Below are 17,742 nucleotides of genomic sequence, written 5' to 3' on the forward strand. Positions count from 1 at the left end.
TCGGGGTCCCACTAAGATGAATAGTGATTATTCCTGACCCCGTTTCAGTTGAAGTTATGTTTCCATCGACACTGGAATAGAGGGTGAGAAAAAGTGAAAAATAAAATGTTCAAAATGACCGAGATTAGTGCCGAATACATAGTTTTCGGGATCGCTAAGCTGATTGGTAACAGTCTCGGTGATATTTCAGCCCACATTTAGTCGATTAGAAGAACTCTGTTGAACCGTCAGGAAAATTTTTAGAATCTAATAGTTTCTGTAGAATCTCGATTTCACACTGTGAGTAAATTTCATTCTTTTCCCAGTCTAACAGAAGATTGGGATAAATAAATATCCTGGCAACAGGGGGAAGAGGTTCAATTTTTTGGGTCACTTCAGCTACCATTTTATAATAAAAAAAATAGTTAGTGTAATAACAACACATTTTAGTCAAGACTGAACCACTGAATAAGTTTAAAAAGGATTCTAGTTTTTCTCTGAGACGTGGTCAGTGGCGTATTTACGATTTTGTTTCGGGGGCTTTGCCTGAAAATGTGAAATTCTGCAAGATATTTCATATACTTTACTATAGCAAGTAAGATTTCGGGGGGTGGTTATTATAGGCTATATATTTTTTTATCGGGTACATTATGTATCACTAGGGGACGTGCGGGCACCTCCCATTATAGTACGTGATGTTTCCAGGCATGGACAACTCTCTCAAGATAACTCTTTTGAGCTAGACCTTGAAAAAAAAAATACTGAAGGAAAACAGACAAGCATTTATCTAATCAAAGGTAAATAGTGAATGTTTTCCTTACCTTTCGTAATTCAAAGCTGATTTTGCAGCGCAACATGGTATTCTCACAAACTGTTTACCAACCTTTCATACATTTATTTAAAAATCCAATGCACTACAACAGAAGTTTATATTTAGTTCTAAAACCACAAACAACAACACACTTGTCACGTCACCATAGTAGAATTCAAGGCGCTACGTGAGGGAAATTAACACACAAAAATGATTTTGTTTCCTGGTTACACGAATAGTTTTGTCACTTGAGGCAACCAATTACGAAAAAACACAATTACGAGGGGCAAACAAAACAGCTGTCCGTCTGCTGCACTGACGGGTGATTCCACTACACTTACGTCAAAGAATACTCATTTGTAATTTAATAACGTTTATAAATCGATTTTTTCGCCACTGGAGAAATAAACGCACAGATAAAATAATGATTCTGTAATTCCGCTACTGGCACTGTCAACGTTGCATTCGAGACATGTAACCTTTCGTGTGTAATTTTTTTCATCACCTGTGCACTTGTAGCGTGTTCTCCCATCTGGTTTTGAAGGGAATTCACCCCGCCTTGCTACGTCTTGAGTAGAAACAGTGCACACAGCACACGCGAACAGGTATACACAACAAGATCTCGTGTCTCCACTCCGGATGAGGATCTAGTTCGCGGTGCTTTGAAGGTCGTTGCCAGATTCACTCCACATCACCCAACCACAAAAATCGAACTAACACAACTGAAGCAAGTTACCACTTCTTCTGTCTCTCTTTCTTTATCATATCAAGCACTTCACCTAGGCTCATACCAAGGTGCGTATTCAAACACTCTATCGTTACGTCTGTCGAGTATATCACATCACGATGTGGCAATGTTGCTAAGTGGGGCGCCTGTAAGCCGGTACACCTCAGGCAAGACATTAGTAAAAAGGGTATTTTATCATGAGAGCCAGAGTTGCTAACCGTATTCAAATAGTAAAGGCAATTAACTTTGCTATGGATTAAAAGGAGCAGTATTATTTCTCGATATTTACAGGTTTTAAAGTATTTGTTACTACCCATCTTCAATGTTTGCATCTCTAGTTGAGAGCTCAAGTTCTTTTTATTTCATTGGCTTCACGTCAAGAGTTACGTGAGAAACTACTTAAAGCAATGGACTCTGGTTTAAGGAAGTCTGAAATAACAGCGTTAGGTGAGAGTCAATGTGCAGACCATACATTGAACAGTTAAACGTGAACAATCTGGTAGACCAGAACCCTTACTGATTCCCACATTGCTTTTTTATATTATTTATACTAGTAGTTTAATTTGGCAGACGTCGAAATGAAATTAAAATTCGTTCATGGTTATCCTCTTTGGCCTACAAGGAAAGATATATGACAAAACAGAAGGAGTGAAGTCGTTGACAGGGGCGGATCCGGGGGAGGAAACTTTCTTATTTTATATATATATATATAAAACTCATCCCAGAGTTTCGAGCTCTTAAAAGTAGTTTTAAGTAACAATGTTACAACCCACCGTCCCCCAGAAGTCCGTCCTGGATCCGCTCCTGGTCGTTGGAAACTAAAAGATTTTGCAACTACAACAAACTCGTAGAGCTCATTGTAATATGAACCTCGCTGATCTAGTGCAAGTAGCAGACCCTATTGTAAGACGAACCAGCAGAAGATAGAAATAATAATGACTTCTTTGCCTGTAAGGACAAGACAGTATCGACATGGAACCCCCTCAAAAAAAGGCAGAAAGGCGGTAGCAGACAGTTCAAACACAAGAGGACTACACTCTAAAGGTACTGTAATAAATACTGGTATGCTGTGTACCAAATTATTGCAAGACATATAACTCTCCTTTGTATAGGAGACGAAAGCGAATACTCTTAATGCAGTACGTAACCTCAAAACATGCAATAAAAAAATCCGAGTTCTAGTTATCACACAGTAAGAACGTGTAGAATCTGACCGTCCCCAAACTTTGTGGGCATTGAAACTATAGTGACCACGAAGACTCGTGAAGATTGGGCTCTACACAAATCACAGAACTGCTTTCCCTCACGTGTGATGCATCGAAAGAATTCGGTACGATTCGCGGAGCTGCCTTCCGAACGCACATTTGTGAGAACGTGAAACAACAAAAATGCAACAATTATATTGTTAAAACTTAGAAGACGTGGCCAACGAGAGAAAATAAATAAATAAAATAAAAAATAAAAGCACATAACACGAACACTAACAAATTTTCGAATTTAAAAAGTAACAATAATAATTGCAAAAAATATAAAACAACAACAGTAACAATAAAAATAAAAACACGAAACTTAGCGGCAATCCCACAACAATGTACTATCCGGAGATATTCTCTGTACAACGCTTTGCATAACGTGAGAGACGAAACCAGAAATATTTAATGGATGAGGTTTGACGACCTCCATACATCCACGTGTTTTATTGGGTGCTGAAATTGGTATATCTAGATCAAGATCAAGCTTCACTACTCCTCCGATCACTATAATTTAATTGTAATGTTTATCACGTGCAGCATTAATATTAATAACTAGGTGTTCAATAATTGCAAATTTGGAACAAAGCGATCGACCTTTATTGATTATTCATAGAATTTTTTTTAGTGAATCAATTGTTTTCATGAACGAACACAACATGCAAATAGTTGAATTTGGCATATCAGCGAAAAAGCATAATGGCTTTGAAAAATTGTGTTTGCAGAACAGAACGAAAAGGGCTTCGTCCTTATTTCTACTGTTGATTTTTTTTTCCACTGTTTACAATGAGAATTTGCGCGTCAAATGCTATTCCAATGTTGTCTACGAGCATCCAGTTTTCGGTCATTATTCCTCAATGGTATGTCCGGGACATGCGACCCCTTACGTCACTCAATGCGCTACCGAATCGCCATGTCAAAATTGGTTAAAAACAGCTCGGGCATCTCGGAGGAGTATCTGGACAAACGAACACCTAAATTGAGTTAAGAGGAGTTTCGCTTCAATAATTTAATGTGTATATATGTGTAAAGGTTTTGCATAAAAGGGAGTGACCTTGAGGTAATAAATTGATACGAGGATAGACCCTCACTGGATCTAATCCCCTACGTAGTCCTTTCTTCGATTTTCGGTTTGAGGGTATTTTCCAGGGAGTGAAACTTATCTTCATTTTGGATTCCTTCCCAGCAACGCCTGGACAATATGCAACCAACATTACGACTGGTGTTGCGGGTTTACATAATAACAGGGGATAACCCCAGGTAATGATTGGATTTTAGAATTTTAGATTTCTGTGCTTTTGGCGCCATTTAGCAAGTCAAGTTTGAGAGAGAACGTCCTTCGGCGTGCACACTATCCGGGGAAAGGGAAGGAAGAAAGGAAGCGGTGTGGGACCTATAAGTTAGGTACCATCCTGGTATATGCCTGGTGTGAAGAAAACCCAGGAAAACCTCAGGCTTTTTATACTTTTCGCCCGAGAGCCCCGACTGGGAATCGAACCCCGGGTAATGGAATGGTTGTGGAAACATTCTTCTCCAGCGATGGGTGTTTACAGCTAGTACACAATAAAATATACAAAGAGTAATATGATTAATAGGATTCTCTTACTGGGAATGATACCGTACACATAAAAACTAAACTTAACTGAGTTTGGTACACACTATTGTTTCTGGACGAAGCGAAAATTTTGATCGCACACAGATCGCTTCTGCAGTTGAGTTCTAACCAGTCGGCAATAGCTTCGTTCATGATTTGGCAACACTCAATGCAGCTGTTTCCGAAACCTGCTTGCATCAACATTCGCGAACAGCTGATTGCATTGTCCTCAGTCACATTTTAGCAACAAATCAAAAGTTACCTACACTCAAAAACATACACACAAGGCCAAAAAATATTCTGCACACAACAGAAAGATGCTCGAGTTGACTCTCCGTAATAATGTATCTAAAGAATAAAGATTGGGTTGTTAAAAATATTATCTCATTTCCATTACGCTGTCATACTGAAGCGAGCGATAAAAAGATCATAAAAATTGGTGAGATACGAGATGCACAATATTTTAGATCTTAATACTGCAAAAGTGTTCCTTTTGCTTCTTTACTTTCTTAGTAACACCTGTCCATCTTTCTATGTAGGGTATGTCATATATATATATATATATATATATATATATATATATATATATATATATATATATATATATATATATATATATATATTTAAAAAAAAAGCATTCTTACCTATAAAAAGGTCATTTACCTCCTGGCGAAACAGCCGTTAGGGTCACGACTTACCAACCGGCTTTAGAATTCATGCCTTTGGGGCTATATCTTGGGGCTTCCCTCTTGGCGTATCAGACCGGATTTCGCTATTTCTTTCCTTCAAGTAGTTTCTCGATTGTCCTCATGACGCTGGGTGGATATCGCAATGCCAGCACCGTCTGGTGAGTACGAACGTACACTCACATTTCTTGGACCAAACCCGACACTCCTTGACCTCATTGATCTCGCGAGAAGCATTATTCCAGTGTGGCTAGGGTGTTGGTGCCTCTTAGCAATAGGGGAATTACGAGGGCACGTCAAAAATTATCCGCAATTTTGATGTTAACTCCTGCCCTCATTTGTTTTATTGATATGTTGTTGTAGTCATGCTATGAAAGTTTGATCCTAATTCCTCTATCAGTCTTCCTTTTGTTGCAGGTTGATCATGGCCGCTCCATTAGAAGTTTGCAGCAAAGAGGAACAATGAGCAGTGATCCGGTTTTTCTGGTCGGAAGCTTGAATCAGGGACCGCAATCCATCAAAGACTATCAGCACAATACGGGAACAGTGTCTTGCCGCAACGGAGTGTCTAGGAATGGATTGAAAAATTCAAAAATGGTCGCACAAGTGTTACGCACGAGGAATGATGCGGACGACCATCTACGGCTACAAATGATGAAAACATATAGCAAGCACGTGACATGGTTCTGTCAGACGAGTGACTATTGATGAAGTGGCACATCGTCTGGAAATTAGTCGTGGTTCCTGATACACCTTCAGACCACAAAAAACGGACCACTGCTCATTGTTTCTCTTTGGGGCAAACTTCTAATGGAGCGGCCATGATCTATCTGCAATAAAAAGAAGACAAATGGAGGAATTAGGACCAAGTTTTCATAGCATGACCACAACAGCACAACAATAAAATAAACAAAGACAGAGGTCAGTGTGAACAATGTAAGAAAAGTTATGTCAAAATTGCGGATAATTTTTCACTTACCCTCGTATATAGAGATAACATTTGCGAGGTGATTACGGAGAAATTGAATAATACTAATACTACTACTAATAATATTGAGAACAACTGTTTTGAAAAGTAAATTGGAAAGTTGGAAACCGTGACTAAAATGAAAATAAAACGAAGAAGCGAATAGGTTGAATATCCTTTTATGAAGTCCTCTTTTTATTACCCTGAAATCATGCTACAACTTGACCTATTTCCGAACGGCCAGTATACTTGAGTAAAAGTAAACGCTTCTCTTTTATTTATTTACAAGACATGACAATTACCGACTATTCTCAATGTGTAACGCAGAAATGAGAATTTTCTCAGAACTTCATCTCTAAATTTTAAGCAAGAAACACCTATAACCCTTCAATAACATTATGAACGATGGAGGTTGGGCACAAAATATGCATACAGTCTTGAACAAGAACTTTATTCGTTGTCAGCCTTCGCGACAAATTAATAATTTCTTTTACATACGCTAATGGTGTGGTCCTGTAATTCAGCTTTCTTGGAAGCGAAATAGTGGTGAAGAACAACCTATACTATGAGGGTTGATCTTGCATATTTGTCTACGCACCCGCCAACTAACGTTAAGGGTTACACAAGTACTCTGTTTGGTACTCTCAGGCTGGGTTTTTTGTTTTAGGGGAATAGGCAAATGTCCTTTTTTTTTTTTTTTTTTTTTTGTGAACTGCAAATAACGATTTCAACTTCAAGATCCATAATATACAGTATATGAGGAGTTTGTATCTATAAAGGTAACCAAAAAAGTTCTGTCGCTTTTTTGTGGAGGTCTGTGTTTAATTGGCCTCCACACCGTGAGTTTAAGGTTAGTGTAAAGGGACAAGTTTTGCCGATAGATGTCGCTACAGTCTTCGTATCTCTCCCATGTATTTTTTTTACCTTTCAGAAAATTTACAATTTCTTTTACAAATTTCAACTTACAGACTTCAAATTTTTAGGGAAGGAACTTCATAACCTATTAAAGGGAACAATCCGTGCCGATTTTTTATTTAGAATTTTCTTCAAAGTTGAAACAGTTCTATTGTTAAAGGTTTAGGTATCCATTTCAACAATCAAGCCATTTCAACAATGAAGAAAATTCTAAATAAAAAAATCGGCACGGATTGTTTCCTTTAATAGGTTATGAAGTTCCTTTTCTAAAAATTTGAAGTCTCTAGGTTGAAATTTGTAAGAAAAATTGTAAATTTTTGTGAAAGGTAAAAAATACATGCGAAAGATACGAGACTGTAGTGCCATCTATCGGCAAAACTTGTCCCTTTAAACCAACCTTAATGCTAATGGAGATAAGACGAAGATCAGTTGTTGGCGTGGGTATATCCAACATATTATCGGAATTGTGGCAGTTCAGTTAGACGGTGAACTTGCGTAAGGACAGAGTGAACATGGGACCTCCACAGAGCGTCATAAGAGCATGTATTCTGTACAAGTTCAAACTGGGATCAAACACCACTGCAGCGGGGCGCGAAAGATATGCCAGGACTTTGGTACGGGTGTCGTGACTACGCGGACACTGCAGTGATAGTTTAACAAGTTAAAGGACGTTGACGAAACACTCGAAGACGCACCACATGCCGGAAGACCAACGTATGTACAAAATGAAGATCTTCAGGTATCAATGGAGGCGAACAGTGGCCAGATATGTGAGGAACTGGGATTAATATTCACTGTGAGTTGAGAAACCATTCGGCAATACCTCCATCCACTTAAAAAGTACTACAAGTTGGGTTGATGGGTCTCACATGATTTAACTCCGGGCCAGAAGGCAAAGGGAGCAGACACCTGTGATCCTTTTACTGTCTCGTCTGAGGAAGGAGCTATTCCTGGTCAGGGTGTTGATGTGACGAGAAGTGGGTCCTGTAGGAACCTCCACGGCGACGTCATCATTGGTTAGCATCCTATGAACTGGTTCAAAAACAGTCGAAACCAGCACTGCATCGGAAGAAGGCCCTCCTCTCTGTTAGGTAAACTGCTCGTGGCATCATGCATCGGGAACTGCTAACAGCTGGTTAGAGCATCAATGCAACTGTGTACTGTCAGCAGTTGAGCCGTGTTCAAGAAAAACTCGAAACTCGGGAGCCAGCACTTCTGAATAAAAAGGAGTCCTCCTGTTACAGGACAACGCTAAACCTCACGTGGCTAGGATGACCCGGGACACCATTCTACGCCTTGGATGGGAAACACTATTGCAGCCGCCATACTCCCCAGATACTGCACCGTCCGATTATCTCCTGTTTCATTTCTTGGACAATAAACTTAGAGGACGCCAGCTAAAACCCCTAGCAGAGATGCAAAATGCACTTGATACATTCTTCGCTTCACGGCTCACCAAGTTCTACCGAGACGGAATTCATGGCGTTCCAAAACGTTGGCAGAAGGTCGTCGATACTGATGGGGACTATTTTTGATCTTCCAGGTCGTCTTAGGTGACTATCGATGTTCGAAGGTGGTGGGTGAAAAAGCGACAAAAATTTGTTGGTTACCTTTATAAACACTACTTGTTTTTTTTTTTTTTTCATTTTTTAAAATTTTACAAGGGAAACAGAAAATTGGTATTGTTAAAGTTCCTAAGTCAATTGAACACATTTCAGCGAGATATGTTATGTATGGTTATACAGAAAAACATGACAAAGCGTAAAAAATACCTAATTGGGGTTTAGGCCTAAACAACTTAACAAAAGTTTATTTTATTTTATTTATTTATTTATTTTATTTTATTTTATTTTATTTTATTTATTTTTTTTTTTTTGCACAGAAACCACTTAATAAATGAAATGAAATTAAATGAAATCAGTTTAATGTCCCACGATGATGTCCGTTAGGGTAAGGGAGACGGATTAACAAAAATGAATGATGGAAGAATTGGTGGAGTCATAATGTGGGAGAAAATGGGAATACCCTCAGAAAACCCAAGGACAATCACAAACTTACTTGGATGTGGAACGAACCAGGAAACCACGCACCAGAGGTAAACACTCTATCACTGAGCCACTGTGACCTCTACTTAAATAATAATATATTAAATATTATAATTATAACTTGGATCAATTTCCGGAGGTGTCCCTGCTATTCGATGAAGTGTCCCGTTTTTAGTTTGAGAATGTGAGTCTGGACATTTTGTCTTAACAACTTGTTTCTCTATATGATGCTATAAATGAAACTGTAATACTGTAAATGAAAAGTTTACGAAAAACCTCATGTTAACCTATTGAAGTTGTTATCTTCTCTAGTAAAACTGCAACATTATCTACCAAAAACCTATGTGCACAACATATATATAATATGTGCAGTCAACGCTCTTTGGTGCCTAGGAAATAAAACAACAGTTTCTTGCCTGTTTCCCAACAGCATAGAATCAATCTGAAGGTACCTTCGTGACATCGAGGGCATCCTAATGAATTGTTGGAAGATGGTTGCTGAATTAACGCATGACGTAATCGACTCCACCTCTAAGTGTAGGAAGATTGGAGGCGAGATGCCCACGCGTTCATTTGGCCGTTATATCCCACACGTACACAAGGAACCAGTCGCTCTCCGAAGCAAGGTGTCAAGTTCTGACTGCGTATATGATTTCACACGTACGCACTCTTACTTAGTTTCGCTCCCATAAGAACGACGCGACTGAAACTTGGATTCAAGAATGCAGCTAGCAGTAGTTTACATGCTTTGGTTATTCATTGTTATTACTGAAGATTTTTAAGAAAAATAATATAGGGCATATATATCAAAATAACAGTTTAAGGAGCAACAGCAAATATTGGTGATTACGACACACAATTAATTTTTCATGTACTAGTATGAATTTTACGCAACGCACTTTAAAAAGAAAAAAAAACATGAAAAATGATCGAAAGTATTGTAAATCGACGCAGTGGCGGCTTCACCGAGTATGCACGGGCCTACCCAAAACTTTTAAAAAATATATAAACGCTAAAAGATACCATAAAGAGTAAACATATTTTCCACTATTTATATTAATTGTAGATGATTATTTAACAAATAGCATCAAACACTATACTACTGTAAAAGTAATTTCCTACTGTCATTAATCAATCAAATGTGTATTATGTATCCATAAGCGAGGAAGCGGGCGTAGCCAAAATTAAAATCCTAAAGCTGCTCCTGAATCGACGGTACTTGCAGCTACCTCGTATGTAGAAAAATAAAATTAAAAGAAAAACCTTTACAGGAGAAGAAAAAAAAAAACGTTTGAAAAAGTTGGAGATTACTTAGAAATCGGCTACTTTTCTGATGGAAAGGTCAATTTGTTATCGTAATTGACTTCTCCATCAGAAAAGTCGCTGACTTTCAACTAATCTCAAACTTTTTTCTTTCTGTAAAGTTATGTTTTGTTTTTGAGATACGAGGTAGCTGCAAAGTACCCTAAATATATCTGAAATCTCTGCTTAAAAGTATTTTCTTAAAAAGAGGTAGCTGAAGCAAGGATGGATTAAGCATTAAGGAAAATAAGTTCTGTTTAGGATATCAACGGAAAATGTGTACCACTGAATTTTTCAATGGGCGAATTTACTATAGTTAATGGGGCATATGGTTCAAAACTGCAAATGATGCAGCTAAACCAAGTACCACAAAAAGGTCCCAACATTAAATAATAAAAAAGAAAAACATACACATATATACAATAATAACAAGAGCAATCGGATAGTGTAGACCTCCACCAAGGATTGTAAAATCGAAAGAAAAAATCATACATAGCCTAAATGAAAGAAGGGGAAGCTTTGGATGCAATCTGTTTGGATCAAAAAATCGAAAGAGAAAAATTCCCAATAGTCCGAATAAAAGAAGGGGAAGCTTTGGATGCAATCTGTTGGGATCATAAAGTCGAAAGAGAAAAATTCCAACTAGCCTAAATAAAAGAAGGGGAAGCTTTGGATGCAATCTGTTGGGATCATAAAATCGAAAGGGAACAAAATTCCCGCATAACCTAAATACCCAAGGGAAAGATTTGGATGGAATTTGTGTGAAATCTGAATATCTTCTGTACAACGTCAGTGAAGAAATACACACATATGTACATACACTTCGTCAAAAACATAACCTCCAAGGCGGAAGAAGAAAAAATGATAGTAATTATAGACGTAATGAGTGATGATAGCAATGATTGAAGATCTGATCAAAGACTTTCAATTAAAAAAAATGGGAAAAAACACATTTTAAACATCAAATGGTCTTAAAAATTGTTGTGTCTTTTGCACACAAGATAGTGTTAGTCTTCCAAATCTCAGGTATATGAGTCGCAGCGGGACAGGCTTAACGTCATTTGATGGGTGATAGTTGAAGCAAGTAAATGTGAAAACGTGTTGGAATTCTTATAATAAGATATTGCATTGTGAAGATGAGCAAAGTTTCCACGAAACTGAGCTACAGTTTACATTTTTATTTCGATAAAGGGGCAAATGCTTCACAATCTCGTAGAGAAATTTGTGCTGCTTATGGGCAAAATACGTTATCAAAAGCAACAGCCGAAAGATGGTTCAGTCGCTTTCGTTTTGGAAATTTCGATGTCGAAGATGCTCCTTGCAGTGGCAGTGGGCGACCAATTACAGCAAAAGTAGATGACGCACTGCCAAAACTCCAGCAAGATGGGTCTTGACTTTAACGTCCGTCAATAAATAGTGTTAAACCATTTGAAGAAAGCTGCATACAAAATGAAGCTCGACGCTTGGATACACATGACCGGACCCGATCGAAATTCTATCTTGGAATCTCTAAAGCGGTTGATCATTAGAAACAAAAAGTGGATAATCTACACGAACAATGTGCAAAAACGATAGCCCACGTTAACGCCCAGCAAAGTTATGATGTGCATTTGGTGAAATTGGAAGGGTGTCATGCATGTGCATTCCGAGTTCCTGCCGTTGGTTAGAACGGTCAACTGTACACTCGGGTCTGTACTGTCGACAATAAGGCGAGTGTATCTAACAAGTAAGAAAAGCCAGAATTGGTCAACAACAAGGGTGTCGCACACTATGCTGACGACGACATACCACATATCTTTTAACGACAAGCGAGAAATAATAACAATAAAAAAAAAAAAAAAACTGGCTGAAGATTTTAATGTATCCACGGTACAGCCTGGACCTGGAACCGTCAGATTACAGTTTCGATCTCTGCAGAACTCCCTGAATGTTAAGTTTGAAAAGAGGCTGACTAACTAACTGGACAACAGTGGAGTAATGTGGATTGCCTATTTCGCAGGCACTATGCTTCGCTCTATATATGTAAGTTGCAAAGTCTGAACGCCAAAAATACCTTCTCGAGCCAAAATCAAAACAAAAAATCGTATGCGATTAGAGCTGGTGAAGATCTGTGTATGTACAAAGTTTGATGGCTCTAGATGACTCTTTTCTATGCAAAAGCTGATAACAGATACAAACACATTATTTTATATAGGGTGGCACGGTAGCTCAGTGGTTGAATCCCAGCCAAGTGAGTTTGTGACGGAATTCTTCCATTATGATTCACTTGCCTTAATCTTCGTCTCCCTTAGTCTAAAGGGCATAATTGTGGGACGTTAAACTCGAAGATTATTTTATGTAGTAGTTCTAGCTGTATTAGCTGTTGCCGGGTTTCAATTCAGAATTCGCATAAATTGTGAGGAAGAAGAAACTCCTTAAATAATTTCTCCACAATCATTTTATTGCCGAATATTTATTCCTTGCTGTTATCTAAGCCCGAATAACATATATAATATAGGTTGCATACTAGGCCAGACTTCTTGGAAATAACCGAAGAAGAAATGTGTATAACGCTTGATCTCCCTCGATCTGAAAATTGAAGAAACGGATTCGTACACGATTAGATCTGTTGAAAATGTGTGTAGCAAATTTAGTCTAGCAAATTTAGTAGAATGAAGAGAAGTCTTCATTTCAAACTAAAGCACAGGCAGCTCTTGATAGAAGTTCCCTCCGTAATAAATAAATAAATAAATAAATTGTTCCTACAAGCTATGGAAAGAAAAAGAAACTAATTCTTGTATAAGCCTATAGTTTGTAGTGATAAAATAGTAAACTTTTACCGACGTGACTTACCTTAAGAGCCGCCACTGAGCCAAAGCATTACGCATAGTTACGAGAATATGGCGTTTGCAAGACAAGTAACAATTTTTCTTTACAAGATTGTATCTTGCAACTTAAAATGTTGTACACAATTGCTCTTCCTTATCAATAAAAAAAGGAACATGGAAGGTTCATCGTGCTACTGGTAACTTGTTATTGGAGACATTTTCTTTTTCATTGAAATCCCTGAGCAATAATATATAAACAATATATATATATAAAACAATTCTTTGAAATCAGAATCTCAGTGAAATGAGCTTGTTTTCTGGCATATAACTTTTTTTTTTCCCTTCTGCTGCTTTTAAACCATTTTGTTTTCTTCGTAACAATTACGCAATACTTTTCTCAGAATATCCACTTTTAACGTGTTCACAATTCAGTTTAACCAAGATACAGCCACCTCTTTCATCAAAATTAAATTCTTCCAGAACCGCAGGTCAAAAGCCTGGAACAACCTCCTACTGAAGCATATCCAGCGTTAATTGCCTGATGAATATAACATTTATAAAACTACAGAGAAAACCCACATCTTTCATTATAGTAACACTCAAGCATATGGCAACGAATTAATGAGCTTTCTAGTTTCTGGACTTGATTTAACTTAATTCAAGTCAACAAGTAATTAGCTACGATAATTTACGAGTTTATTTAACTTTTTTTCTTTCCCTCATCACTTTCTCGTGGATCAAATGTTACAGAGGCTACCTGTGATCTCTTGTCTCTGGTGGAATGAGAATGTGGGAGGAAACGGGAGATGAGAAAACCCATGGACACAATGATATCCACACAAATTCGCATGGCCTGAGATCGATCCCGAGGCTGATTGTACCAGAGGTGAGCGCTTTGCCACTGGGCCCCCAGGTGTGCGAGATAACAGCTGATCAGTGGCAAATGGCTCAGTTCTAGTGCGAGGAATTATTTGGAGCATTCAGAGCATAACAGAATCAAGTCAAATCATCAAAGTTGTGAGAAAAAGAGACATGCAGTTTGTATGGTAGGCATAAGTCCACGGAAAAGTTCTAACAGTTAATGTATCCAAAATCACCAAAGGTGGACTTCATTTCCTTGTGTACTAGAACTTTCATAATAGGATTCTTAAGGGTAAAATATTGTATGTCGAAAATGACCAAAAGTGGACTTGATTCCCTTGTGCACTAGAAATTTCATAATAGGATTTTTCAGGATGAAATATGTCCAAAATGACCAAAAGTGGACCTGATTCCCTTGTGCACTAGAGCTTTCATAATAGGATTCTTACGGATGAAATATGTCCAAAATGACCAAAAGTGGATTTGATTACCTTGTGCACTAGAAGTTTCATAATAGGGTTCTTCAGGATAAAATATGTCCAAAATGACCAAAAGTGGACTTGATTCCCTTGTGCACTAAAAGTTTCATAATAGGATTCTTAAGGATGAAATATGTCTAAATGACCAAAAGTGGACTTGATTCCCTTGTGCACTAGAAGTTTCATAATAGGATTCTTAAGGATGAAATATGTCCAAAATGACCAAAAGTGGATTTGATTTCCTTGCACACTAAAAGTTTAATAATAGGATTCTTAAGGATGAAATATGTCCAAAATGACCAAAAGTGGATTTGATTTCCTTGCACACTAAAAGTTTAATAATAGGATTCTTAAGGATGAAATATGTCCAAAATGACCAAAAGTGGATTTGATTTCCTTGCACACTAAAAGTTTAATAATAGGATTCTTAAGGATGAAATATGTCCAAAATGACCAAAAGTGGATTTGATTTCCTTGCACACTAAAAGTTTAATAATAGGATTCTTCAGGATAAAATATGTCCAAAATGACCAAAAGTGGATTTGATTTCCTTGCACACTAAAAGTTTAATAATAGGATTCTTCAGGATAAAATATGTCCAAAATGAACAAAAGTGGATTTGATTTCCTTGCACACTAAAAGTTTAATAATAGGATTCTTAAGGATGAAATACAGTAAAACCTGTCAACTTGGCCACCTCTCTAAGTTGGCCACCTGCTTATCTTGGCCTAGTTCGTCTTGAACATGCATTTTCCCATAAGACATTCATTACTCATTACTCTGTAAGTTGGCCACCTGTCTATCTTGGAAGTTGGCCACAATGAAGCATTGTTTACCCTATGATGATAATGATAAATTTACCTGCGTATCTTGGCCACGCGAATACGTTTTGTTATTTTTCTTAACTCTTTCGTATTCCCGTATGAGAGCCAAATGTTCTGTATTTGTTACTGGAGACAGAGAAGCATAGATTCCCACTATTTGTTCTTGGAGGTCAATGGCCAGAATATTACCCTGACAAAGGGGTGGTGAAGGAAGTGGGGAATAAGAAAACGCACGTACAGGAATTCAGGAAATGGTAGTACATATTTGTTTACCCTGTCTGTTTTGGTAAAACCATTAGCTATATCGGCTCCTTTCATCAGTGGGGAGCTTCAGTAATTCCGGAAAATTCTCAAGGTTAAAGCTAACCATCTCAATTGTGATTTATTGGCACCTGACGGCTTGTTGAAAGGTAGCGGAGGTTTTCAAATATGAATTCCGCTAAGATTTTCTCAAAACATCTTTTGCTCCAAGGGAAACACTTGTAGCTCATTAACAAGAGGTAGTTACTACAAAATTAGAATGTGCATATGTGCAAAAAAGAATAAAAGACATACGTCTAGTATGAAACGCCATGAATAAATTTGTTATTAGTAACTGCTTTGCTACTTCTACAGAAAATATTTGTCACTGCCGAAAAAAATCATATAAACTGCATATAAATTATTGAATTTATAATTTTGCTTTTCTTGTTTTCAATCTCAATAACTCAATGTGCTACAATATCAATTTCAATAAACTGCGTACATATGTTTCAATTTTATGGTTGTGTGATTGTGTTTTCCGTTCGAATATTTCAGTGTACCAGACTAGTTTTCAGGAAGAAAAAGGCACATATATTAAACATACTGTAGTATTTTTTCTAGTACTGTGTATTGTTATGATTACTCTATATATTTATTTAATAGTAGCTGTCGTGGTATTGCTTATTAAAATTTTACAATCAAGTAATACTAGAAATCCTATTCTAAAATTACACCAATCACTTATTTTCTGTAAGTTGGCCACCTGTCTAAGTTGGCCACTTTTCAATGGAACCGACGGTGGCCAACATAGACAGGTTTCACTGTATGTTCAAAATGACCAAAAGTGGATTTGACTTCCTTGCACACTAAAAGTTTAATAATAGGATTCTTCAGGATAAAATATGTCCAAAATGACCAAAAAGTGGACTTGATTCCCTTGTGCACTAAAAGTTTCATAATAAAATTCTTACGGATGAAATATGTCCAAAATGACCAAAAGTGGACTTGATTCCCTTGTGCACTACAAGTTTCATAATAGGATTCTTCAGGATAAAATATGTCCAAAATGACCAAAAGTGGACTTGATTCCCTTGTGTACTAGAAGTTTCGTAATAGGATTCTTCAGGATGAAATATGTTCAAAATGACCAAGAGTGGACTTGATTCCCTTGTGCACTAGAAGTTTCATAATAGGATTCTTACGGATGAAATATGTCCAAAATGACCAAAAGTGGACTTGATTCCCTTGTGCACTACAAGTTTCATAATAGGATTCTTCAGGATAAAATATGTCCAAAATGACCAAAAGTGGACTTGATTCCCTTGTGTACTAGAAGTTTCGTAATAGGATTCTTCAGGATGAAATATGTTCAAAATGACCAAGAGTGGACTTGATTCCCTTGTGCACTAGAAGTTTCGTAATAGGATTCTTACGGATGAAATATGTCCAAAATGACCAAAAGAGGACTTGATACCCTTGTGCACTAAAGTTTCATAATAGGATTCGTAAGGATGAAATATGTCCAAAATGACCAAAAATGGACTTGATTCCCTTGTGCACTAGAAGTTTCATAATAGGATTCTTTAGGGTAACATTGTATGTCGAAAATGACCAAAATGTGGACCTGACCTTGTACACTATAAGTTTCATAATAGTGTTCTTAAAGGTAAACTATGTCCAAAATGATTACCAAGTGGACTTAATTTCTTTGTGAACGCACCATATATTTTATTCCACAAGATATCAGCTTATAAAATTTTCTCGTTTTTTTCCCAGTTTGCATTCAGATTCTCATTCCGTCATATCTTTCATAATCATTGACTTCTATTAATCATTCCTCTTTCCTCTCCTAGAGTCATGTTTATGGAATGCTGAACTGAAGATTCCACCCCTCTTCTTGTAAAAGATTCGTTTTCGATTGCAAAGCTGACGAGTTCTATCAGTAAGATAAGTTTACCATTAAATAAATAAATAAATAAATAAATAAATAAACAAAATAACGAACTCTGCTAAGACAGTAGAGATCGAAACGAAATGTACATTAATGAATGAAAATCAAATGACATCTTTGTTTAACGTCCCACGATTATGCCAGTTAGGCTAAAGGAGATGGATAATTTAGGCAAGTGAACGATGAAGAATTGGCGGAATGATAATGAGGGAGAAAGCGGGAGTATCCACAAAAACACGAACACGATGTTGTCAACCACAAACCGGCATCGAATCACGGACCCTACGCACCAAAGGTAAAC

At 37.3% G+C, this 17,742-nt stretch overlaps 1 protein-coding gene across 5 annotated transcripts in view; it reads right to left on the reverse strand.

Annotated features, from left to right (window-relative positions):
- The window catches only part of Mrtf (Myocardin-related transcription factor), a 548,717-nt gene that overhangs the window by 88,842 nt on the left and 442,133 nt on the right, over nucleotides 1–17,742 (reverse strand). Inside the window, exon 1 of one of the 5 annotated variants that reach the window (XM_081750582.1) lies at nucleotides 801–1,531. The exons of the other annotated variants lie outside the window; for them this stretch is intronic. The gene's annotated coding sequence lies outside the window, so the exon portion shown is untranslated. Of the gene's footprint in view, nucleotides 1–800; nucleotides 1,532–17,742 lie in introns of those variants that run through there. 5 annotated transcript variants of the gene reach the window in all.

The sequence above is a fragment of the Thermobia domestica genome, chromosome 3 (genome assembly GCF_964235325.1).
Source record: "Thermobia domestica chromosome 3, izTheDome1.hap1.1, whole genome shotgun sequence".
NCBI lineage: Eukaryota > Metazoa > Arthropoda > Insecta > Zygentoma > Lepismatidae > Thermobia > Thermobia domestica.